A 27,519-nucleotide genomic window follows, 5' to 3' on the forward strand; every position below is an offset into this window, starting at 1 on the left:
ATTATTGTTTAATATTCATATTATTATTGTTTGAATATTATTTATATATTTATTACATTTAATTTAATTCAATTCAATTTAATTCAATTTCAATTCAATTCAATTCAATTCAGTTCAGTTCAGTTCAGTTCAGTTCAGTTCAGTTCAGTTCAGTTTAGTTGTTTTATGCAGAAGAGAACATGCCCTTATTTCATACGGAACAATAAATGAATATTTTTTTCCCAAGACGAAATATCTGTTTTATAAAGAAGAAAATATTAAAATTCTCTAAAATATTAGATATTATTTACGGTATAATTTAAAAGTTTTTCAAACCCAAAAATCTAAGATATAATTAAGATAACTTAAGGAGGGAAAATTTTTAATTTCTGAAATAGATTCCCCCCTTAGCAAAACAAACCCCCTAACCTCTTCCCTTCTCTTTGCCAAACCAAGTATATGACCCCCTAATTCCCATTAAACCCTAATAAAAAACCTCTCGTGCGTTCATCCTTCCCATCCCTCTCGTGCGTTCATCCTTCGGTCATCTAAAACACCAATCCCCTCCCTTTTCCGGTAGACCTAACCCCAATACACCAAAACACCAAAAAATGGTAGATATAACCCATTAAAAATAGCTTATGAAATTGAAGAAGATCCACAAAGAAAGGCATGGCTGAAACTTGTTTCGACCTTATCAGTGAAAGAAAATTTCTAGATTTCTTTCTGTTTGAGGGGAAACAAAGCAACAACGCCATTCATGAGTCCACATGCCATTACAGCCTTCGACACGGTCATGAGAACTATTGCAGAAGAGGTTGCAGAAGGTCGTCCCATTGTGTGTGCCCTTCCAGCAAAGGGGAGCGAATTGGACAACGAAAAGGAACGGAAGAAGACCAGGGTTTCATCCCCGAAAAATGCGGCTGGAAATAAGGGGAAGGAGAAGATGGTTGATGATTCAGAAGGTACAAAATAGTTTTTTTGTTCAATTTAGTTAATAATTTTTTTTTTCAAATCAGAAGGTCTAAATACGTCCCTTTAATTCTGGTATTATGTTGTTGTTGTTGTTGTTTTTGTTGTTGTTGTTTTTGTTGTTGTTGTTGTTGTTGTTGTTGTTGTTGTTGTTGTTGTTGTTGTTACCATGTCAGTGAAATTAAAGATAGAATATTGCAATTTGTTTGGTTTACTAATTAGACAGAAGCAAGGAAACATAAATAAAAAATTGAGCTTGGCGTTTTATTTATTAGATATACATAAATGTTCATTTATTTTGTGGACTGACTTATTATGTTGGTTTATAGGGTAAAGAGGGTTATGGATATGCATGGTATTGACGAATTGTTATTTTGCTTTGGCATTCTGTAGTTTGGAATTTTTAGAAGTATGGTTTGTTAGATTTACATAATGAATATAGCTGGGTTGAGAGGTTATATATTAGGTTATTTGATATGGGTATGTTGGATTAAGCCTTGTCTATTATAGTATATACACTCATGTTGATTTTTTGATAAGCGGGTTTGGTGGGAAAATGCATCAGTAGAGACGATGAAATTATCGAGTTTGGCTTTAGACGAAATCTTCTTCAGGCTTTACTTTTTTTCAGATTCTTATTTGATTGATAATTGATGGTGCAACTAGTGGCATTTTGATTTTTGACAAGACAAATATCTTTAATTCTAATGCATTAACAGGGTTAGATTAGTATAATTATTCAGTATAAAAAGTTTTCCTGATCTGGGCTTATCGGAGACACATAGGGAGAAAGGAATTTGAGTATGCTGTGTTGCTTACTGTGTCCAGGCTGAACTTATGTCATGAGGGCCTCTTTTTTGCTTCTTATCTGGGCCCAAATGTGGGCTTTGGAGAAATTGAGATGGCCGCTGCATTCACGTCTTATATTTAGCCCAAACATATGTTTGTTGTTCCTTGACTGAACTTGCTGCAACATTTTGGTGAAATGGGATTAACAGTTAAACTTATCCTTTTAGAAAAAGAAGCTCAAATTGCTGTAAAATGTTGGAGTAGGGAAAGATTTATCACTCGATTCAAGCCAATATACATTCAAGATTATTGATATTCTATGTTCATGTCAATAAACCAAGGAATGTTTTCCTCTTATGAGATAAACCTGAAGACCTTATGGTAATCCTTTCTATGTTCTCAGCCTATAAGACCCAGAATATTCCGAAAAATCACTCAGCCATGTTGTATCACATTCAGCATACTGTATACTGCATACTCATGCAACAGTTTGAGACTCCAATCAGATGCTGCAATGTAAAAGGAAGAGAATCCATGTTTGACAATTCCACACATAATTCAACTTCTTTTTCTTTGTTAGGTTAAAAGATTTAAACTCTCCACTGATACATATCAAAGAGCGCTTAGTTAACAGTTCATTAATAAAATCACTGGATGTGATCACAATTGTTAAAAAGATGAATGTATAAGGTTTTTGGTGTAATGTTAATAGTGTAATTGTGTCACATACATGTCTTGTTTATTAATGTGTTATAGTTTGACATCTAAAAATCACTAAAATTTTTACTTCTGTTCGAGCAGAAGGTGTTAACACTTCATATTGTTAATCTTACTTGCTTGGTGGATACTTCATATTTTAATCTTATTTTGCTGCTTCTGCCTGTGCGCTTTCCTGTCTTCTGACCTTGGTCTGAAGATATGCCTTTTACCTCTGAGGCTCTGAGTTGCAGAGATTAGAATATTGACAACCTACTCTCTTGCAGTGTGTGATGCTTTTCATCTCTTGCTTGCGTTGTAATTTATGCATTCTTTACATGATTGCCTGCATGGGACACATCTTCTGGTATACCATATAACATTATTAACCTGGCACATGGAAGACCACATAATCTTGGATGGATAGGGGTAAGTTGTACTATATTAATCTATTTAGCTATATATATATATATATATATATATATATATATATATATATATATATTGTGATCTTTTGAGCAGCTTATCACAAGCACCCCATCCCATACGACCAATTGGTTGGGGGGGGGGGGCTGTTCGCCCGGTGCTCTCTTTATGGTGCTATGTTGCATTTTAGCTATAGATTGTTTTTGGCTTGAGCAATTATGGAATTTGTGTTGGCACTTTTGGATAGCCAATAAGACCTGTCCATGTCTTTCAAGAGCAGCTTTGAATTAACTACTTGACATCTTATCATGTGGGTGTAGCAGATTTTAAGAAATTGAAATCTAAAGATCTCTTTTGCATTGTGTGAAAAACTTTCGTACTTGGTGAATTGCCTCAGTATTTTTTTTATTGGGTTCTGGGAAAGCGTAAGATAAATTACAGTGGAGAGGCAAGATATGACAGTAGGAAGGGAAATTTATCTTCAGTTTGTTTCACTCAAGCATGCTACTCTTTGGCGAAGCAATACATGAGGGTCTAGATAGGCAATCCAAAACCAATTGAAAATCCATATTTTGTCGGGGGATTGAGATGTCTATGTATTCTTTTTCTTTTTATTATATATGTTATTTCTGAATTTTAATGTTGGATCTTTCTGGTTTGTACTCAGGATTGCTTGCTCCTAGAAGGTCTTACAGGAGGACATCTAACTGGAGGAGGAACAAGGGGGTTGGGGTCATGATCTTTGACCAGGAAGACATATATAAGGACAATGAAGAAAGTGGAGAGAGTGATGATGAGATCACCATCTTGGAAGGGGATGGATATTCTGCTGTATCTTATGAAAGCGACGAAGATCAGGTCATAGAGATTGACAGTGATAGTAGTATTAGTGACGATGAGGTTACAGGGCATTACTAAGCCTGGCTCAGTAGTATTAGTGAAGATGTACAACAGTTGCATATTTTGGAGATCTTTTGGGCACATACTTTTTGGAACATATTGGCAGATATGGTGCATTGAGTATAGCTTAAGTTACTTAGATTTTGCCTCCTTAGTTATGGGAATGATTATGAATTAAAACTTCTAGTTATTATGTTTCCATTGGATTTACAGTTGGCCATTATTTGGTATTATGATTGTATAGTTGTCACGTTTATATAAATACATATTTCTTTCTTTGATAAATCTATAATTTCTTTCTTCCATTTATGTTAATTTTCTGAATTATTATGCAAAATAAGTAAATAAATAAATAATATTAAAAATTATGTAGCATTATTAAACATCATTATAACAATTTGGAGCATCTAAAAAGCTACTTTATAAATTTTCACAGTTGCATCTAAATATAATTAGGAGCAACATGTATAAATATCCCTAAATGTGTTTTGAACCTATGAAACGTAATTGCATCTAAATATATTTAGATGCAAAAGAAGTGGTTGCCTTAAATTAGAATTTGCGGCAAAATTTAAAGTTGCATCTAAACATAAGTGGTTTTAGAAACAATATTTGTGTGCCCCAAAAACTAAGCAATAGATGCAATTTAAAACTAGAGATAAACTTATGGTTGCCTCTAAATATAAATGGTCTTATCACCAACGTAACATGTGTGCCCAAAAATATGGCATTAGAGGCAACCTATAATTAGCGACTGCCTGATGGTCGCCTCTAAATGTAAGTGGCTTTAGCAACAATTCAAGTTTTGTGCCTAAAAAAGGTGGGATTAGAGGCAACCAACAATTAGCAACACCATAACTTATCTGTCTCTAAAAGGTGGCATTAGGGGCAACCAACAATTAGCAACACCATAACTTATTTGTCTCTAAAAGGTGGCATTAGGGGCAACCTATAATTAGCGACGGACTAATTAGAGGCAGCGAGAAAAGTGCTTCTAAACACCATTAGAGGCTACAAATATATATTTAGATGCAATTTTGGATTGCCTCTATATGTAGTTTTTTTTAGTGATAAGAGTTAATTTAGGGGTGTTATCTTTGCTCTTTTTTGTATTAGTGCAACTACGGCTGAAAACTGTGTTTATAAGCCTCTAAAAGGTAGCTGGCGCATTCCGGAGGCCGAAAGGCATCCTTACAGCCATAGAGACCTTTCTCAGTAATAAACGAGGTCTTGTCTTGGTCCTCTGGCCACATAGGGATCTGGTGAAATCCTGAATAGGTGCCCATAAAGCTAAGTAGGGCATGCCTCGCCGTGGAATCAATTAATCAATCTATTTTCGACAGAGGAAAATTTTCCTTTGGACATGCCTTGTTTAGATCAGTGTAATCCACACACATTCTCCAAGTTCCGGTTGGCTTGGGGACCGTGACCACGTTGGCGATCCAATCCGGATAATAAGTCTCCTGGATGAACTTTGATTTTAACAGCTTGTGGACTTCCTGATCAACGGCTTGATTTCTGGCCGGACCCAAGTGCCTCTTTTTCTGCCGGATTGGCTTTTATCCTGGATCTATGTTTAGCTTATGAACATTAACCTCGAGATTGATTCCCGGCATCTCCTCTACTGTATATGCAAAGACACCCTCAAATTCCTTCAACAACGCGATCAATTCGTCCTTGGTCTGAGAACCTAGAACTGATCCAATTTTTAGCGTCCTTTCTAGACGTTCTTCGTTCAGACAAATCTCAACTGGTCTCTCTACCGGTTCTGGACTAACTAGTCCCATGCCCATGATGGCCATCACTTCTTCAGCCGAAGCCTTCTCTTCCTTGATGGCCAAGCATTTCCTTTTCTTGCTTGGCAAGAGTATGGACGGCCTGCTTTCTTGAGGGGATTTCATCTGAGCTTTTTCTACTTTATTCTTCAACTCACTTATCTGGCCTTTCAATTTCTCGGGCGGTTCTTCCTCCATGGCCTTTGTCCGCTCTGACTTTTCTCCTCTCCATGATGAAGGTTTTAGAGTGGTGAGGTAGCATTCCCTTGTTGCTTGCTGATCTCCATATAGGGATCCAATTTTCCCTCCATCGCACTTAAACTTCATTATCATTAGATGAGTTAATATAACAACCTTGATATGGTTCAAGGCGGGTCGTCCGAGAATGACATTATAAGCTGTCAAGTCATGTACCACCAAGAACTTAACAAAAAGCAACCTGGAGGCTTCCTTGTCCCCTACCCTGACGGGTAAGGTGACAGTTCCGATTGGATGAATGACTCCTCCTCCGAATCCAATGATGGGATGGTTGACTAGAACCAGATTATTCTCGTCAAACTTCAATCATGCCAGACAACCCGCACTGATGATATCGATAGAACTTCCTGTATCAATCAAGATCTGTCTTACCCTGAGATTTGCTATTTTCATCTCTACCACCAATAGGTTGTCATGCGGAGTTCTTATCTTCCCGCGATCTAGTTCGCTAACCATAATTTTAGGGAAAGGGTCAGATTCTGCCTGATTGGTAAGCATTACTTGACTGAGTTCCCGTAAATAATTTTTGTGGCCGCAATTGGTAGGACCCCCTGTTGCGAATCCCCCGGATATCACTAGCACTACATCTTCGTCAGTGCTTTCATCATCCTTTCTTCTGCCTTGACGATTATCCTTCTTCTGGAATTTTCTACTTGCTTGAGGTAGATAAGAATTCATCTTACCCTTGCGAGCTAAGTCTTCTAAAGCTCTTTTACATTTTTTCATCTCGTGACCACAATCTTTGTGGAAATGGCAGTACTTGCTTTTATCTCTATTTCTATAAGGCGTCTTCATTTCTGCTGGTGATGTATTTAATCTTCTAAAAAGACTAAATTACAAGTGCGAAAGCTATTAGAATTAAAGGATAGTACTTAGTTGATTTTCGATAAAGAATTTAATCACCACGAATATCAAACTAAGGGTTGGATAGGCTTTTATGTCAATTCTATAAAGAATTTAATCACCAAGAATAACATAAAAGGTTCGAATTGTTTGATTAGCATAAAGGCAAAGCCACCAACTAAACAAAACTGGATAGTACTTAGTTTATTATGATAAAGGCAAAGCCACCACAAGGAATAAAACTAAGGGTTTTGAATGCGTAAAGGCTAAGCCACCAGCACTCAAGAGGATTTGGGTAAACACTCAAACTCACAAAATTATTATTATTCACCATCTAAGTTCGAACTACATAGACCCTATTTATACTAGTTTAATTATGCTAATCCTAGTAGGAAAGAAATAACCTAATGCTACTAGGAAAACATAATAAACTATAACCCTAATAGGCTTAGCACAAGTCCCTAAGTTCTAGACTCTCTAGACTCTTTGAATCATGTAAAATCCATCGTTTTAAGAACGTAGGCAAAACCATGATTCCTAATACAAGTAGAACTAGGAAAGCAATAAAGATATGAGTTCTAACACAACTAGAACTCTACACACTTCTATTTGACATCATGCCTCAAGAGTATCCAAGAACAAGTATCCACATCATCTCATGCATCATACTCCCCTTCTTGAAAAAATTCGTCCACGGATTTTGCCATTTTCGGAGATTTGATCCATAAATTTTCCTGTAAACTGCCCAGAACATTGATGCAAGTAAAAGTGACGAATACTAGGAAAAAAAACTCTAAATCACGTGAAACTTTTCCAGGACCTAGATCTATGTGTCTGCAACACTCGACCAAAATTTCATTCAAAAATTCAAAGCCAATTGTTCGCAGTTTTAAATCTCGCAACACTGTGCCAGATTAACCCGGTTTTTGACCAATTCGAAAGATCAGTCTCGAACATATACCAAATCAACTTCAAACCTTACGAAATTTTATGATAGAAAAGTAGTTAAATAGTAGTCCAATTTAGGATCAAGAATCACCCAAAAATTCGTTTGGAGGTGGGAGAACGAAGCTCTCAAATTTACCCCAAAGTACTGGCTGTTACGGGAGGTTTTTTCTTGGTGTTTTTGTAGATCTTGGATGATTTTCTTTCACCACTTACAATGAATAATGATGTCCTTTGATGAAACTTTGTGAAAAATCAAAATCTTGGAAAAAAATTTGATCTTAACTTTCTTGAAGATCTAATACTCCCCCTTAAGGAAAAAATTTCGAGCAATAGTATGAACTGGATGAAAGCTCGAAAGGCCTTCTTCAATGGATGTCACCAAAGCTCTGATACCATATGATGTATTTAATCTTCTAAAAAGACTAAATTACAAGTGCGGAAGCTATTAGAATTAAAGGATAGTACTTAGTTGATTTTCGATAAAGAATTTAATCACCACGAATATCAACTAAGGGTTGGATAGGCTTTTATGCAATTCTATAAAGAATTAATCACCAAGAATAACATAAAGTTCGAATTGGTTTGATTAGCATAAAGGCAAAGCCACCAACTAAACAAAATAAAACTGGATAGCACTTAGTTTATTCAATGATAAAGGCAAAGCCACCACAAGGAATAAAACTAAGGGTTTTGAATGCGTAAAGGCTAAGCCACCAGCACTCAAGAGGATTTGGGTAAACACTCAAACTCACAAAAATTATTATTATTCACATCTAAATTCCGAACTACATAGACCCTATTTATACTAGTTTAATTATGCTAATCCTAGTAGGAAAGAAATAACCTAATGCACTAGGAAAACATAATAAACTATAACACTAATAGGCTTAGGACAAGTCCCTAAGTCCTAGACTCTCTAGACTCTTTGAATCATGTAAAATCCATCGTTTTAAGAACGTAGGCAAAACCATGATTCCTAATACAAGTAGAACTAGGAAAGCAATAAAGATATGAGTTCTAACACAACTAGAACTCTACACACTTCTATTTGACATCATGCCTCAAGATTATCCAAGAATAAGTATCCACATCATCTCATGCATCAGCTGGCGCCTTCAGTTCGTATTGATCTTTGATCTCCATGAGAATGGAGTACTGATCCTTACTGAACTCTATAGGCTTAGCTGATGTTGTTGGCTCAGTTCTTTTGCTTCGTTTGGATGAAGTCGTCATTGAAGTCACCGCCCAAGTTTCAGCTTTCTTGGGTATGTTCTTCTTCGGCTGAATGATTTCTTCAATTTTCTTTGTCTCCGGATGTTTTGCTTCCGCACAAACTTCTGTAGCATGGATAAATGTCTCGGCCTCCTGAAGGGCCTCAGTTAAGGTGGATATCTTCTTCTTTACCGAATCAAACTTAAAGCTTCCTGGTCTTAGACATCTGATAAAGGCATCAAAAGCCACTCCTACATTCAGATTCTGGATCTGCAATGCTTCCAGATTAAATCTCTTTACATAGCTTCTTAGGGCTTCTTTAGGCTCTTGGACGACCTTTCCTAGATGCATGCTGGTCTTCTGCTCTTGCCGATTTGCGACAAAATGTCTAGTAAAAAAAATACTCAGCTTAGTGAAATTATTCACCGAGTTAGGTGGAAGATTGTTAAACCATTTTTGAGCTACCCCTTTCAGCGTAGCTGGAAAGTTCTTGCACCATGTAGCATCGCTAACTCCCTGAACATACATCTGATGTTTGTATGCTGATAAGTGATCATCTGGATTTGTAGTGCCGTCGAAAGGCTCTATCGTTGGAAGCTTAACCTTTGGGAATAGGGGGGACTCCATGATTCTGGCCGAAAAGGGAGTCGGCTAGTTAATCTTGAGTGCCCCAGCATGTCCCTCAGTGGGTATGTGCTCCTGGCGGTACTCCTTCAGCACTGGGTTTGAGGAGGTGTTAGCTAAGGCTTGACGCCTATACACCATAGGTTGTTAAACCGTAATTCCCCCTAGGCGGCACCACAGCAGCCTGACATGGATTGACCTGAAAAAACAACATATTGCTCTTGATTTGCTCCTCCTTGACAGCTGCCATCCTAGCCTGGAAATCATTTAAGACAGTTTCCAGATGACCAGCTGTCAGTGGACGATCAAGATTCTCTTGGATGACAGGGGCCCTACTCCCCCCAGAGAGACGAACGGCAACAGAGGGCCTGTCTCATCCTCTGGGTGGCCTCTCATCACCCATCGTATCTTCCACTTGTATCTCAAAGCTCCTACTCCTAGCAACATTGGATGAGTGGCAATCAATCATTGTTGCGTCTCCCCACAGAGGGCGCCAAATGTTATGTAGTGTTCAACTCGTAAATCAATACAACAATCCTCAATAGTAGGTTCTAACTAGGAGACTTGTGCAACAACACTTGGACTCGAACCCCGAACCTACGCTCTGCCTTGAGACCTGCAAAAAGGGACCCACCCTGGAGGTTTGGGTGGTATTTCCCCCTCCGAAGCTTAAGTCAGATATCAGGGATATGAAGGAACTTTTTAGAGAGAAAAAGTAGAGAGAGAGAGATTTTATGGCAGAATAACAATACTATGCTCTGAAAAACGTACCTTTCCCCTGATTTAAAGGACTATTTATAGTGTCTGAAATGACTGATGTACCTTGATGTCACCCAAATTTGGGAGCATCTAATTGGCTAAGCAATAATGATGTGACATGTGGCAATTGCGGATTGGAGAGTACACCTCACCCTTTTACATAGAAATATGTTTTACCTTTACTGGGCCTAAGTCCAATTTTTGGCCACAAGAAGGGTTTTAGTACACCTTTTTCTCAGAAAAGCGTACTTTAGTCCATACAAGCTTATGACCCATGTACTTTACCAGAATAGGAGAGTGCCACTTGTAGGGTTGTGATGGAGCCACGTGTCATATTTTATATCGGTTGATTTTTAGGCTACAACAATAAGATTTGATTATGAGTTTAATATCATGTTTGTATGGAATATTGATGGAAGCATGTTGGTTGGGAACTTTAATTATTAATTCACATGGGGGAATTAATATATTTGTTGTGTTGGATCATGTTGAATCATGTTTTCCCTTATATTATTATTTTGACTACTTTATGAGGAATGTGGGCTTTATTTGGTAAGTTAATAACTTATGCCTTTGAAAGGTAATTGGTTGTTGGCTAGGTTCAACAAATAAGAAAGATTGGAATAAAAAGGAATTAATCTTGGATTGTAAGTTGTGTGATCACTTATTTAATCCTAAGATAAAAAGGAAGTTCAGTTGTGAATGTTTGAGTATATATGTCTGTGTTACTTGTGTGTCATAACAAGTAATAAATTTTAAACCACGTTGTTGTATAATATGAACACTATAAGAGGGGGTGAATTATAGTGAGAGAATAAGCGTATCTTTTTGCAGAATTAAAAGCTAGTTTTGGACCTATCCAGGGGGGAGAGGAAGAGGAGCCTTGGAAAGTGGTTACTAGGAAATCCAAAGGTAAACAAGTTTCTTTTCAGTCAACTAGAGTGTGTTCATTTTCTCAAGAGCCAGGCAGGCCTGGAGGTGCTAGGGGACCTAATCCCTATTTGTCATGATGAAGATGGTAGCTTGGAATGTTAGAGGTCTAAATGACCCTATTAAAATAAAAGAAACTAGGGTGTTTCTGCAGCAGCATGGTGTGGATTTTTGTGCTCTTTTTGAGACTAGAGTGAGGGATCATAAAGCTTCAAATGTCTAGAAGAAGCTTGGTACTATTTGGAGCTGGGAGGATAACTATGGTTTCTCTCCTAGAGGTAGGATTTGGATTGGCTGGAAGCCAGGTGTGGTATCAGTTAATGTAGTTAGGAAGACTGAACAATGTGTAATGGTGCAGGTTGCAAGTTTGGAGCAGAATCATGTTTTCTCTCTGATTGTAGTGTATGGTTTACATACAATTGCAGATAGAAGACAGTTATGGGTGGATTTGAGGGAGATGGTGGATAATGCTGATTTTCCCTATCTTATTATAGGTGATTTTAATGCAGTTTCTCAGGCTTCTGATAGAATTAATGGTACCCTTGTCAGTGAAGCTGAAATAGTGGATTTTTCAGATTTTCTTATGGAGGTAGGTGTGCTAGAAGCCCCTTGTTCAGGAGCTTATTACTCATGGAATAATAAAGGTGCAGGGGAAGCTAGAATTTACATCAGGATTGATAGAGCTCTTATAAATGATATTTTATTGCATAAGTTTCCTGATTTCAAGGTGGAGTACCTTGCTGAAGGAATTTCAGATCACACTCCCCTGTTGGTTTCATTCTATGCTGTGTAGGAGGGAGGTGGTAGACCTTTTCGATTCAACAATGTTTTGGTTGAGGATGTCAATTTCATAGACACTGTGAGAGAGGCTTGGGAATCTACTAGAGACACTCGTAAACTTAAGAGTGTTTGGAAGAAATTAAAGGGTGTAAAAGAGGCCTTGAAAAGGCTCCATAGCACACATTACTCACAGACTCATCTAAAAGTAAAGGAGTTTATAACTCAGCTTGAAAACGTGCAAACAAGAATGGCTAGCAGTGGTGATGTGGATCTTCATCAGGAGGAGAGGGATCTGGTGACTAAGCTGAGACATTGGTCAGCTATTGAAGATAGCATATTGAGACAAAAAGCTAGAATTAGATGTCTTTCTATGGCTGATGCTAATACAAGATTCTTCTTTAATGCTATTAAAGTAAGAAAAGCTAGGAATAACATCACTATGTTACAGACTGCAACTGTAGAATTGGTGAATACAAGAGATATGATTCAGGCTGAAATTGTTGGGTTCTATACCAAGCTCATGGGTATTAGAGCTGAGTCCCTGCCTAGTATTGATCTGCACACAATTAGAGCTGGTAGGCAGTTGAGCTATGATGCTAGAACTATGCTTAGTCAGTCAGTGACTCATGCTGAAATTGACCAAGCTCTCTTCACCATTGATGATAATAAAGCACCTGAACTGGATGGATTTAATGCTTTTTTTTAAGAAGAGTTGGGAGATTATTAAGAATGATGTGTATTTGGGTATTAAAGAATTTTTTTCACTCTTCCTTTATTCATCATCCCCTTAACATCACAGCTATTACCCTGGTGACTAAGATAGCTAATGCTATGCAAGCATAAGACTTCAGACCTATTGCTTGCTGCTCAGTGCTTTATAAGATCATAGCTAAAATTCTTACAATCAGGCTGCACTCAGTTATAAGTGAGGTAGTGAATCCCTCACAAACTGGCTTTATTCCAGGAAGGGCTATAAATGATAATATCTTGTTGGCCACTGAGTTAATTAAAGGCTATACTAGAAGGCATGTTTCACCTAGATGTGTTATCAAAGTGGACATAAAAAAAGCTTATGACTCAGTGGAGTGGCATTTTCTAGAGCACGTGTTGATGGAGCTCAGCTTCCCTAGTGATTTTGTGAGATGGATTATGGGCTGTGTGAAAGGAGTCTCCTACTCTATACTTCTTAATGGTATCCCTTCTCCTCCTTTTCAAGCCAAGAAGGGTCTTAGGCAGGGGGACCCACTCTCTCCTTTCCTTTTTGCAATTTATATGGAGTATTATCTCAGTAGATGTCTTGGAGAACTGAAAGAGACAACCCTGATTTTAATTTTCATCCTAAATGTGAAAGACTCTCTCTTACACATCTAATGTTTGCTGATGAATTATTGCTTTTCTCAAGAGCTGATGTCAGCTCAGTCACCAGGATTATGGCTGCATTTAACAAATTCTCTCAAGCCTCAAGTTTGGAGGCTAGCTTGGAAAAAAGCAATATTTATCTTGTTGGGGTTAGTACTCATGATGCTGCTATCCTAGCTGAAACTGTGCAACTTCCTATTGGAGAGCTGCCCTTTAGATATCTGGGGGTGCCACTTTCATCAAAAAAGTTGAATTACTCTCAGTGCAAAATCTTGATTGATAAGATTACAGAGAGGGCTCAAGGGTGGGTTACTAAAACTTTATCCTATGCTGGTAGGTTGCAGTTAGTGAGGAGTGTTTTGAGCACAATGCAACACTATTGGGCTCAGATTTTTCCCCTTTCTAAGAAGATAATCAGAGCTCTTGAAGTAGTGTGCAAGAAATTCTTATGGACAGGTAAAACTTTAGACTCTAAGAAAGCTCCTATTGCTTGGAGTCAATTCTACAAACCTAGGGCAACAGGGGGTTGGAATTTAGTTAACATGGAGATATGGAATAAAGCTGCAATCTTAAAGTTATTATGGGCGATTTCTTTTAAGGCAGACAAAATTTGGGTGCAATGGATTAATTCATATTATATGAGAAGGATGGATGTGTATGCTATAGCTACTAAGAACAACATGTCTTGGCAGCTGAAAAAGATCATTGAGGCAAGAGAACTCCTTCAAACTGTGGGAGGCTGGAATGCAGTTATGCATAATGGGAAATATTATATTAAAAAAGCATATAAGTTACTGTTAGGTACTTTTGAGAAAGTGCATTGGAGAAGATTGGTGTGTAACAACACTGCTAGCCCTAGGAGCAAGTTCCTACTTTGGATGGTGTTGCAAAATAGGGTGGCTACTGCAGATAGGTTGAGTAAATGGGGGATTCCTTGTTCAGTTACTTGTAAAATGTGTAATGCTGCAGATGAATCAATTCAGCATCTGTTCTTTCAATGTGGGTACTCTACGACAGTCTCGAAGGAGATTCATGGAAAACTCAGGTGGCAATTTCAGAGTATTCCATTCCATGAAGAGGTTCAAAAAGCTACAAGGAGAGCTCATAGTAGCAGCAGACAGGCCAAAGTTTATACAAAGTTGCTAACAGAGACAATTTATGGTATTTGGCTTCAAAGGAATAACAAGATTTTCAATAACAATCTTGTTCCTCCTTCTGTCCTAGTAAGAGAAATTTTGTTTAAAACAGCTTGTAATTGCTCTAGGAAGAGAGAATGTTGCTAATGTATTAGCTTGTTAGGAGTGTATCTCTTGATGTAGCCTATTGGCTGGTGTGCCTAGGTTTGGTTAATTCTTGTAATCCATTTTTTTGGTTATCAATAACAATTTTGAATTGCCAAAAAAAAAAAAAAAAAAAAAGCTAGCTAGCCAGGGAACACAAAATGGAAACACAAGAGATTTTAGAGAGGAAAAACTTCCTAGACCCAATTAGGAAGAAACAACCTCGACCACAAGGGATTTTAATTCAAACTTTGCATTATAATAAGCCAACAACTCTGTTACAAACTTATTAATTCTCTAGAGCCACAACCTGAGTTCCTAAACTCAAGTTCCCAACAACAGTTCCCTCTAACTGTTGTTCCTCTCAAACTTTACTTGGAAGTTACTTTCTCTTTCCCTTTCTCTTGCTTCACTCAAAAATTTCTCACACTTACATGAGTTCACTCAAACCATTAACACAAAAAAATACAATTTCTGATAACAATGGAAGAATAAAAACAAAAGATCGTAAGTATGAATTCTCTTGGGAACACGGCACTGACAATTAGACAACTTAGGATTTTAAGCTATGCCAGACACACATTGGTGTGACTACTAAAATTCAGACACAAATTAATCTTGGGATTATACACCTATTTATAGAGTAAGTAGTCATGAAGTAATTTTTCACTAATTAATCCACTAACCCCATGATTTCCACTAAATAACTTTACTTGGGAACTAAGAAGCTAATCCACTAACCCACTAATAACTTCACTTAGAACGTGTAACAATGTAAATTACGTAATAAGTGGTTACTTGGGAATAATTAAACAATTAAAAAATAATCTAATTTAGAAAAAATATATTTTTCACTTATTTTAAATATGCCCGAAAAGAAAATCAGATTTTATTCAAAAAAAAAAAGGAAAGATAAGATTTTTAAAATGAAATAATATCTTTTTATTTATTTTCGAAATAAAATAAACTAATTAAAATCTTTCCCTAACTAATTTCCTAAAATAGTGGATCTAGGCTTAATTAAACTAGGACTCTTAAATTCTTATTAAACACTTAACAATTATTATGTTCAGGTGTTCCTAATTTTAGTTTCTACGTTAGTTCCTAACTGAAGTTCCTAAGTTATGCCAGTATTTGTTCCTGTCATGGGAACAAAACTTAGTTTCTTTGATAATTCAACACCAAACATCTTATACCTTTACTCAACCTTAACATGAAGAATATAATACACCCTAATGTATTCTAATCTTCATTCCAAGATTGATTCTTCATCTTAGGAACATCTTCACTTCGATCTTGATTAATTCTCCTTTCTTTAATCTTCGATCAAGTATTCTCTTTGTTCTTCGATGAGTAACCTAGCAACATCACACATGAAATAATATAAGAATTATGTCTTTTGTGGTTAAGTCATCTTCAAAACTTAGGGTCAACAATTTCCCCCTTTTTGAAGATGGCAACAAAAGGCATACTTCACAAAATATATACTATATATAATTGAAATTAGTCGCATAAAACTAACTTAACCAAGTTAAACTAAATTTTATAGTCGACTTTTTATTTTATATTTTAAACTTAGGCAAAAGTTTCACTGCCATTTTCTTCGAAAAAGTGAAAATATGAAACAAAGCAAAACAATTTATAATTTACTCTTACTGCCTTTCTTTACCCCCATTTAGCATCTTCAAAAACAATATCCCGTGATTTCGAAAAGAAGAATTTCATCTATACAAACTCACAACACCACCAAAGTTGTTAGGAGCATTTGGTTAGTATAAGTATAATGCATTCAACTCTCAAAATCGCAATCCAAGAATATTAGCCATTGAAAAGACGCACACATGCACATAAGGTTTACACTTAAGATTGTCAAATTAACATAGTTCCTTAATAGCACCGAAAGAAAAGAAAGAGAAGAAATGACATAATAAAAGAGTAATGTTCCCTAAAATTAACTAAAACACACAAAAATAAGAAAGAGTAGTCTTTAAGGATTTGGAGAGGAGGGGATCTCAAACACAAAGATAGGTGAACTCAATACCTTCATGTTTCGAACCCTTTTACTTGTGCGAGGAGCTTTAGGAGCCGGTTGTTTCTTTTTCTCCATTTCTTCTGATGAAATCACCATCTTCCCTTTTTCTTTTTCTTTTCCCTTTTCCTTTTCTTTTTCTATTTTTTCTTTTTCAATTTTTTCATTTTCTTTCTTCTTCTCTTCTTTGCGGTTTCACCCTCTTCACTATCATCATCACTGTGTTCCCTAGAGATGGGAACAACGGATTCTTCATCCTTATCCTCATCATCAACTACATTGACTCGGCCTCGAGTCACAATTCCATCCACCACACTTACTTTCAAGTTATTCAAAGCCTTTGGATTTAGCATATTTCGCATTGAAATACCGATGAAGGATAAACCTTTAAGATCAACCTTAAGTTTAATTAAGATTTCCGTAACTAAAGCACCATAACCAACCACAAAACCATTTTCGATGCAATGACTCAAATGTTGATGAATCATCAAGGAAGGAAAGTTAATGGGCTTTTTAGAGGCAAGGCAATGTATGTCGATGAGGTCTAACATGCTAGCTTGAGCACGTTTAGGTAAACACGGTAAAACAACTTTCTTGAGGATATGGAATAGAATTTTTTGAAAGGGAGATAGGAGGTTGAGGTCTAGGAAAGTCGCACCACGTTTTCCACCATATTTTTCAATCAATTCATCAAACGAAATATCAGAAAACGGATAGAACCCCCTTTGTTTCTTAAAATAAACATCCATTCCTTTCACAGGAACTCCAAACACCCCCAAAAATTCAGCATTAAACTCAATGTTAGTTCTTCTAACCTTAGCCGTATAGTTTCCAACATCATCCACCTTAAAACTAACACAAAATTCATCCATCGCTTTGGGAATTAGGGATTGCCCATAGAACTTTTCAAAAAGATTTGTCCAACCTTGAAATTTCACAATATCAAGCAATTGTTTGAAATTAACATGCCTACACCAACTAAAATCAATACATAAACCAAGAACATACCAGTCTTTATCGTATTTCTTCGAGGAGCTTGAAGAAACCTTCGGTTTCTTAGTTGTTCCTCTCACGGGAACATCATATTCCCCCTCAATTGATGCATGTTCATCTTCGATCTCCATCTCAGACAATTCCTCACTTTGCTTTAGTTTCCTTAAGATTCTTTTTTGAGGAGTTGGAGAAATACCCATGGGAGTTGGAGGTTCTATGGAGGTTGAAGAAGAAGAGGATTTTTTGGATTTTTGTTGGGTGTGGATGTGAAGATTTATTGTTTTTACCATTTTGGTAAGTTGGGCAGTTTTTAAGGGGAATGAAAGGGTGTGTTTTGGAAAAGTGGTGATTTGGAGTTTAATTGAAGAGGAACAATGAAGTTGAAGAGAAAAAACTAGTAAACGTGTATTGTACACGTTTGTAGGAGGAGAGAGAGAAAAAAGATAAGAAAAAAAGATATTATTTCCCTAACTAATTTGAGAGATATTAGGAGAGATTAATGGAAATAAATAAGATTTTTAGGAAAAATTTGAACAAAATATTTTTGCTTTCTGAATAAAGATAGAAAAGAAAGTCCAGATATATACGGTGTGAATAGTGATTGGGTACAATACTTGAGAACAACAAATGGTGCTACTTAGGAACGCAATTAATCTTTTAACCCTTTATCTTTTCTAATGGCATAGAATTGTCTAGTGAACAATAAGGGGAATATTATTGGACATTAGTGAGTAGTTTTCAGAAATTTTCACTCATACATATGTAAGAAACATATAAGAATTGTGATGAATTTAAATAAATGAAATCACTTAAGTTTATTCACAAAGAATTAATTAATGCAAAGAGTCAAACCAACAGGGAGAAAGATTATAGCAGCTATTTCAATTTAATCAAGGCAATTTCCAGTCTCAGTTTCTTAAATCTATCTCTACTTAAGGGCTATAAGCAATCTGACTTTCAGTTCCACAAAATTTCATTTTAATAAGACCTTTTTTAACGTTATATTTGAGAAAGTGATGCCTAACATGAATATGTTTAACTCTAGTATAGTGCACTGGATCTTGTAAAAATACTAACCGCACTAGTATTATAGCAATAGATAGGAGCACAATAAGTTAATCTTATAGTGACGAAGTTGTTGTTTTATCCAAAACATTTGGGAACAACATGCTGCTGCAACATATTGAACCTCAGCTGTAGATAAAGCAACTGTGTTTTGCTTCTTGGTACTCCAATAAACCAAACTATGACTAAGGAACGGAACCATACCTGATGTATTCAACTATTGACCCAATCTCCAACATATTCAGCATTTGCATAGCCTTTCAGTTTGAAGGTATCATTTCTTGAGTAGAACAAGCTCAAATCATTTGTTCCTTTGAGGAATCTTAAGATTCTCTTCATTGTTGTAAGATAAGATTCCTTTGGATTAGCTTGAAACCTTGCACATAGACTTACAATAAAAGCAATATCTGGACGACTTGCAGTTAGATATAATAAAGAGCCAATCATACCTCAATACTTGGTTTGATCCATACTTGTTCCCATAGCATCTTCATCCAATCTTGTTGAAATTCCCATAGGGTATAGTTTACTTTAGAAGCCCCCAAACCATACTTTTTCAGCAGTTCCTTAATATACTTTTGTTGATGGATGTAGATTTCTTCTTCTATTTGTTTGATTTGTAGCCCTAAGAGTAGTTGAGCTCACCCATCATACCCATTTCGAATTCTTTATTCATGAGATTAGCAAAATCCTTGCATAAAGATTCATTAGTGGCACCAAATATAATATCATCAACATATATTTGAACTACTAATAAATGTTTACCATTAGATTTTAAAATCAAGGTTCTATCAAGTTTCCTCTTTTAAACTCATTTTCAAGAAGGAACCTTGAAAGTCTTTCATACCATGCTCTAGGAGCTTGCTTTAACCCATAAAGAGCTTTATCAAGCTTAAACACATGATTAGGAAAATCTTTATTTTCAAAATCAGAAGGTTGTTCGACATAAACCTCTTCTTTAAGATAACCATATAAAAACACACATTCCACTTTCATTTGATACAATTTAAAACCCATGAAATCAGCAATTGCAATAAATATTCTTACAGCTTCCAACCTGGCAACATGAGCAAAAGTTTCTTCATAATCAATACCTTCATGTTGATTGTATCCTTTAACAACCAAACAAGCCTTGTTCCTTAATATGGTTCCGAACTCATCTAATTTGTTTCTAAACACCCATTTCAATCCAATTACCTTGTTGTGTTTAGGTTTAGGCTCAAGATGACAAACCTTGTTCCTTTCAAATTGATGTAGTTCATCTTGCATAGCCACACTCCAATCAACATCAGTGAGAGCTTCTTCATGGTTCTTGTGTTCTAACATAGAAAGAAAAGCATGAAAAGCACAAAAGTTTTTAATTTAAGATCTCGTTTGAGTTCCCTTGTTAATGTCACTGATGATTAGTTCCATAGGATGGGAACGATGGTTTTTCCAAGGCTTTGGTGGGAATTCATGGACGTGAACTTGATTTCTTTGATTATCTTCACTTTCTTGTCCTTGGGAACCAAGTTCAACAATAATGGAATCATTCACTTGTGTATCCTCACCTAGTTCTTCTTCTTCATTGGGAAGAGGAACATGATGTTGTTCCTTAGGCTTTGTTCCCATGACTTCTTCTTCTTCCAAAGTCTCATCAATGAGAATTTGGTCTTTTACCAAACCTATCTCGAAGTCATCATCAACCTGTGTGCTTGTATTGAGTTTCTCTGTTTCATCAAAAATAATATGCATACATTTTTCTACACACATAGTCTTTTTATTATAAACTCTATAAGCTTTGCTACTTGAAGAGATCCTAGAAATACAGCTTCATCACTTCTAGCATCAAATTTTCCAAGATTTTGTTTTCCATTATTATGAACAAAACATTTACATCCAAATGTTCTGAAATATGTAATATTGGGCTTTTTACCAAAATATAGCTCATAAGGAGTTTTATTTAACAAAGGTCTCAACATGGCACGATTTATAATATAACAAGTAGTGTTCACGGCTTCGGCCCAAAAGCTCATAGGAAGACCACTAGCTATAAACATTCTTCTAGCCATTTTTTCTAATGTTCTATTTTTCCTTTCAACAACCCCATTTTGTTGAGGTGTTCTAGGAGCGGAAAAATTATGGTCCAAACCATGTTTCCTACTTAAGTCATCAAATTTATAGTTTTCAAATTTCTTGCCATGATTGGATCTAAGGTGCAAAAGTTTTTTACCACTCAAATTTTGAACTCTCTTTGCAAAGACAAGGAACTCACCATAAGTCTCATCCTTGCTAGAAAGAAAAATAATCCAAGTAAATCTAGAGTAATCATCAATAATGACTAGCACATACTTCTTACCACTTCTACTTTAAATCCTCAATTGTCCACACAAGTCCATATGAATCAATTCTAATGGTCTTGTGGTACTTACCACATTCTTTGATTTAAAAGAAGATCTAACATGCTTGCCTTTAGCACAACCATCACAAACACAATCCATTTGAAACTTAATTGTAGGTAGACCCAAGACTAGGTCTTTTGATCGAAGTTTGTTAAGAAAAGAAAAACTAGCATGTCCAAGATGCATATGTCACAAGAGAGGATCATCATCAATAACACTACGACATGTCAAATTATTTTTGGGAACAAAGTTAAGATCCACAACATATGTGTTTTCTTTCCTTGTTCACCAAAACAACATCTTTTGTGCTTTTTTTATGATCAAACATTTTTCACTATTAAATTTCACATAATTTCCCTTATCACAAAACTGGGGAAATGCTTAACAAATTATGCTTTAATCCATCAACTAGAAAAACATTATCTATGGAATGTGACAGTAACTTACCAACTTTACCCATGACAACTATGTTACCTTTCATGTTACCACCAAAAGTCACACTTCCACCATCATAGGCACAGAGTGAGAAAAATCTTGATTTGTCTCCAGTCATATGCTTAGAACAACCATTGTCAAGGTACCATGTGTTGTTCCCCCTCACTTTAGCATGCAAGAAAATTAATTGTTAGAGTGAGGAACCCAATCTTTCTTGGGTTCCTTTCCTTTAGGAACAATAGGTTTTTTTTTTCCAAGTTAATTTAATTGCTTCCAAATTCTTGTTAAAAAGACCAAGTCTTATAGGACATGAATTCTTATAATGACCAGTGTTCCCACAAAACATACAAACTTTATAACTTGACAAATCAACTCTCTTTTTTAGTTTTTCATATTTCTTTTTGCGATTAAAGCTAAGACCTTCAGTACGTTTTGTTTGTGGATTTTTAATCCAATTGGGAATGGAAAGAAATTTTTTTTTGTTCCTACTTAAGTTCACCCCTTCAAGTTCTTTGTTTTCAATTTCCAAAAACGAGATTTGGTTTTTTAATTCTTTTATTTCAAATCTAAAACTTTGTCAGAGAACTGACTTAATGTCAAAGAAACTCACTTCTGGAACAAATTCTTTTAATTGAGATAGCTTAAGGCTTAAAAAATATTCTCATTTTTTGCTTTCTCGAAATTCTCATTTAATATTAGATTTTCGTCAAACAATTCAAAAAATCTTTTTTCAATATCAGTTTGAATACTTTTAAGCCAAGAAATATGTTCCTTTGCAATTACTAAAGCATGTTCATTTTGCTTCAATTTGGTAGACTCCTCTTTACAATCATTTAAAGCATCAACAATAAAATGAAATAATTGCTCTTTACTTAAAGAATGAAGACAAGATTTAATAGTGTCTAAACTTGCCTCGAGATATTCAATCTCTTCGTTAGATTCGAAAATATCCATGAGACAAAAGTTTGCTGTTTCTTTAGAGGATTGAGGATCATCTTCTTCCTCGAAGTCAGTGTCTCCCCATGCAACAACCATAGTTTTCTTCATGTCAGATCTGGTATATGAACTCTTGTATTCCTTGTTGCTATCTTTGCTTCGTACCCTTCCTTTACCTTTGTCTTGTTCCCATTGAGGATGATCCTTGATGAAATTATCGGAACTGCCACACTTATGACAAACAGGTTTGTTAGTGTATTTCTTATTTTTACCTTTATAATCTCCATTCTTCATTTTCCCAAAAATTCTCTTGAATTTTCGGTCCATAAGAGTGGATTTTTCTTCGTCAGTTTTCGAGTCATCACTTTCATCTGCTTTCAGGGAAAAATCAACTTCTGTTTAGACATGACACCATTCTAAGTGTCCAAGTGTAGCTCGTGAGTCATAAGTGAACCAACAAGTTGTTCCAGATTGAGCTTCGTAAAGTCCTTAGTTTCTTGTAAGGCCGTAACCTTAGCCGTCCAACGATCCTTAGGAAGACTCCTTAGGATCTTTCGTACCTATTCCTCACACTAGTATAATAAATGCTTATTGCTGCGGTCATTAAGTGCCCTATTGCGGCGGTTTTGGCCACGTAGCAATTAAGGAGGCAGCAATAGATAATTAATATATTCCTGCGGTTTCAAATAGCAGCAATATTTGAATATATTGCTGCGGTTTCTGGGCAAACTCGCAAGTAGGGCAGGTAAAAAATATTTTATTTTAATTACTCTAGACGTAAATTTGTGATAGTTGTAATACACTTACAATATATACATTTTTAAATCCGAAGAGACTATTGCAGTACAATAACAACACAAAGGTAATTAACCCAAATAGACATATATTCAATAAAAATGATATTTTACAAACCCTAATTACAAAATATATAAAAAAATAAAAACAGAAATTAAAAAAAAAAAACGAAAAAGAAAAAAAATAGGCACAGATTTCTCGTTCGAGTTCGAACAGAAATATAGACAATTAACAAAAAAAATTAAACAAAAAAAAGGGAACGACGTTGATGGAATGACAGAGAAACAGAGAAGTACAGAGAAATAGATTTCTCATTCGAACGACCACGAATGACTTGAACGATGAACGTTGGTGGTGGAGACAAACGTCGGTGGTGGAGACGAACGACGTTGACGGAGAGAAGCGAACGATCTGGTGCGGACTAACGACGACGGAAAATGACTCGAGAGTCGAGACGAACGATGGAGAAATCGTAACATCGTCGACCGTCGTTGCTTCTCGCTGCTTCTCGCGGTTTTACACGTTGCTTCTCGCGAAAGGTGGTTTTTCTGGAGAAATTGTGGGCGAAACGAGAAGGAAAAGAGAGAGGAAGAGAGAGGAAGTGAGAGGAAGAAAGAGGAAGCGAGAGGAGAGAGAAGATGAAGGGAGGAAAGGAGAGGCGTGATAGTTGATACTGGTAAGAGGAGAGATAGAAGATGAGGGGGGTGAAATCCTAACTTAACAAGGAAACCCTAGAGGAATCTTTTTATACTTAATTTTAAAAGCCTATTGTTGCGGTTTCTTGTAAGAACCGCAACAATAGGTTCAAATAATATTATTTTAATATATTATTGCGGTTCTTTTCAGAAACCGCAGCAATATGTTTGGTCAAATAGTCAAAAAATTTCAAAAAATTTCCGTTTAAATCATATTGATGCGGTTTTCGGTCTAAATCGCAGCAATATGGTTATTTTATAAATTTCTTTTTATTTTTATGTGATATATTGTTGCGTATGTGTAAAACCGCAGCAATAAGCAATTATTCTACTAGTGTCAGATGTGATTTCTTTTCCAAGAGAGGTTAGTTGATTATTGATATTAGTAAAACGTGTAAACATCTCTTGAATGGATTCCTTAGATTTCATTTGCAAAGGTTCATATCGATTCATTAAAAGATCAATTATCTTTGATCTCTTAACTTCACTCGTACCTTCATGAGTGACTTCAAGAAGATCCCAAATTTGTTTTGCGGTTTTCTATATTATAGAGTTCCCGCTCTGATACCAATTGTTGTATAATATGAGCACTATAACAGAGGGGGGTGAATTATAGTCAAAGAATAAGCATAACTTTTTGGAAATTAAAAGCTAGCTGGGGAAAAACTTCCCAGGTCCTAGTTAGGAAGAAACAACCTCGACCATAAGGGATTTTAACTCAAACTTTCCACTATAATAGGCCAACAACTCTATTACAAACCTATTAATTCTCTAGAGTCATAACCTGAGTTCCTAAACTCAAGTTCCCAACAGCAGTTCCCTCTAACTGTTGTTCCTCTCAAACTTCACTCGAAGTTACTTTCTCTTTCCCTTTCTCTTGCTTCACTCAAAGCTTTCTCACACTTACATGAGTTCACTCAAACCCATTAAACAAAAAAGTACAATTTCTGATAACAATGGAAGAGTAAAAACAAAAAATCGTAAGTATGAATTCTCTTGGGAACACATAACTAACACTTAGATGACTTAGGATTTTAAGCTATGTCAGACACACATTGGTGTGCTACAAAAAGTCAGACATAAATTAATCCTGGGATTAGACGCCTATGTATAGAGTAAGCAGCCATGAATTAATTTTCCACTAATTAACCCACTAACCCCATGATTTTCACTAATTAACTTTACTTGGAAACTAAGAAGCTAACCTACTAACTCACTTAGAACGTGTAACAATGCAAATTACGTGATAAGTGGTTACTTGGGGAACAATTAAACAATTAAAAAATAATCTAATTTAGAAAAAATTATATTTTCCACTTTTTTTTAAATATGTCCGAAATGAAAATCAGATTTTATTCAAAAAATAAAACCATGTTATTTAAAATAGGAAAGATAAGATTTTAAAAAAATAAAATAATATCTTTTTATTTATTTTCGGAATAAAATAAACTAATTAAAATCTTTTACTAACTAATTCTCTAAAATAGTGGATCTAGCCCTAATTAAACTAGGATTCCTAAATTCTTATTAAACGCTCAACAATACACAGACGCTTAACATTTATTATGTTAAGGTGTTAATAATTTTTGTTTCTACGTCAGTTCCCAACTGAATTTCCTAAGCTATGCCAGTATCTATTCCTGTCATGGGAACATAACTTAGTTCCTTTGGAATTCAACACCAAACATCTTATACTTTTACTCAACCTTAACATAAAGAATATAATACACCCTAATGTTTTTAATCTTCATTCCAAGCTTGATTCTTCATCTTAGGAATATCTTCACTTCGATCTTGATTAATACACCCACCCCCTCACTACCCTCACTACCCTGTCCTCCCTTCCCTGTAACAACCACTGCCTTGCCATGCCACTACCACTGCCCACACACTTGCACAGTCCCCCCACCCCCGCAGTGCATGGAGGGGGAATAATTTCACACCTTGTCACACATAATAAGAACATATCAAAAGCCATTTGCAATACTAAGAGCACATATGCAATCTCAGTCAGTAAAAAGAAATTTGTAAATCTAACTCAACATACCTTCCTTTTCTTGTTTGCAATAGTGGCTTCCTCGTCATTTCCATCATCCGAAAGATCATCCTCCGGTGAATAGTCACTATCTTGATCTAAGGTAGCTTTACTCTTGATCCTGCTCACCTCCTTCTTCTCCTTCGTGCTATCCACTAGACTACTCATGCTAGCCATAATGCGCTTCACACCTAGATTCTCCAGCTTTGTGTTGTTAGCTTCAATCCTTTGAAGTCTCAGCTTCTCGTTCTCATTTGTTGGACCTTCAACATTTTTCCTGGATGTCTTTCCACTTGGTCTGGACATTTTCATGAATAACTCCCAACACCGAAGAAAAACACGCTAAACAAAAAACATTATCATTACTTACTGAAACAAACAGACAAATTATAATAACTACCATAAAAATTTCAATAGCACGAAAAAGAATGGAAAAAACAGCTAAGTTGATAATATTGCAGCAGTAGAAGAAAATAATTGTCGGGATACACTATGGAGCAGGATATAATGCTGGAAATGAGCTTAAGTTGATAATATTGCAACATCAGTAATTTCATTTATCTCAATCTACTAGCACTATTTGGTTTTAAAGAAAAAGCCAAACCCACTAAACTACATACAAATGGTTTAACAACTCTATCAATATAAATGGAATTATTAAATCCCTATAATGGATCAATTTTTTTTTTTAAAAAAAGCCAAACACATTAAACTTTCGTTGTTTCCCCAATGCTATCTTGGACAAGTATATCAGGAACGTCGTAGAAGTTCCTTGGGTTTGCCTTCACTACAACCTTGCAATTTGGCTTCGCAACATCCTGAACATAGTACACTTTCCCAACTTGTGAAGCTAAAACGTAGGGATCATTTCCCAACACCTTTCCAATATTGACACTGATGAATTCAAAGCAATCTTTAGTTATTCCTCGCCCATGACTATGAACATCCTACCAATCACACATGAACAAAGTGACACGATTTCCTCCTGGTGTACTGTACTTCAAAGATTTCGCGCAGCGGACCTTAATATTCAAGATCATTTTCCCCCAACACAACAATCCCACTGTTTTGTGTCTCTCTTTCCATTTAACTGTCCTTTATACGGAACATAGAACCATTTACCACGTAGCAGTTCACAGTCGCTACAACACGGTCTGGGCCATCCGTTAAGGCCTGTACATGTTCAGTCACAGCAGGATGCTTTTCTTGAGCTGTCACCTGCACCAAACATTATTCCAACTTATATACGTAAATAGGTAGACATAAGATGACCTATGAGGGAGGCAAATTTCTCATTATTTTATCTTACTCGATGTTTGAACCATTGAATGAACTTGCGCTTCCTAGCGATTGTCATCTTTCCTGTGTTTGAAACTTCACGCTCATACTCACTAGTGCAAAATAGGACAATAATGGTGAATTACAAACTCAACATATATGTAGATGGTATGATTGCAGAACACTAAAACTTACTCAATGAATGACTTCACTTCTTCACAATTATTGAGCACATAAAAATGGAGATCCTCCCATTCTTGTGTTGTTAATGATCGAGGTGTGACTTTCCCGACCGCTCGACCACTTGTCTTAAAAATGGGTAATCGATCGTCAGCATCACCTTGATC

This window comes from Beta vulgaris, chromosome 5 (genome assembly GCF_026745355.1).
Source record: "Beta vulgaris subsp. vulgaris cultivar EL10 chromosome 5, EL10.2, whole genome shotgun sequence".
NCBI lineage: Eukaryota > Viridiplantae > Streptophyta > Magnoliopsida > Caryophyllales > Amaranthaceae > Beta > Beta vulgaris.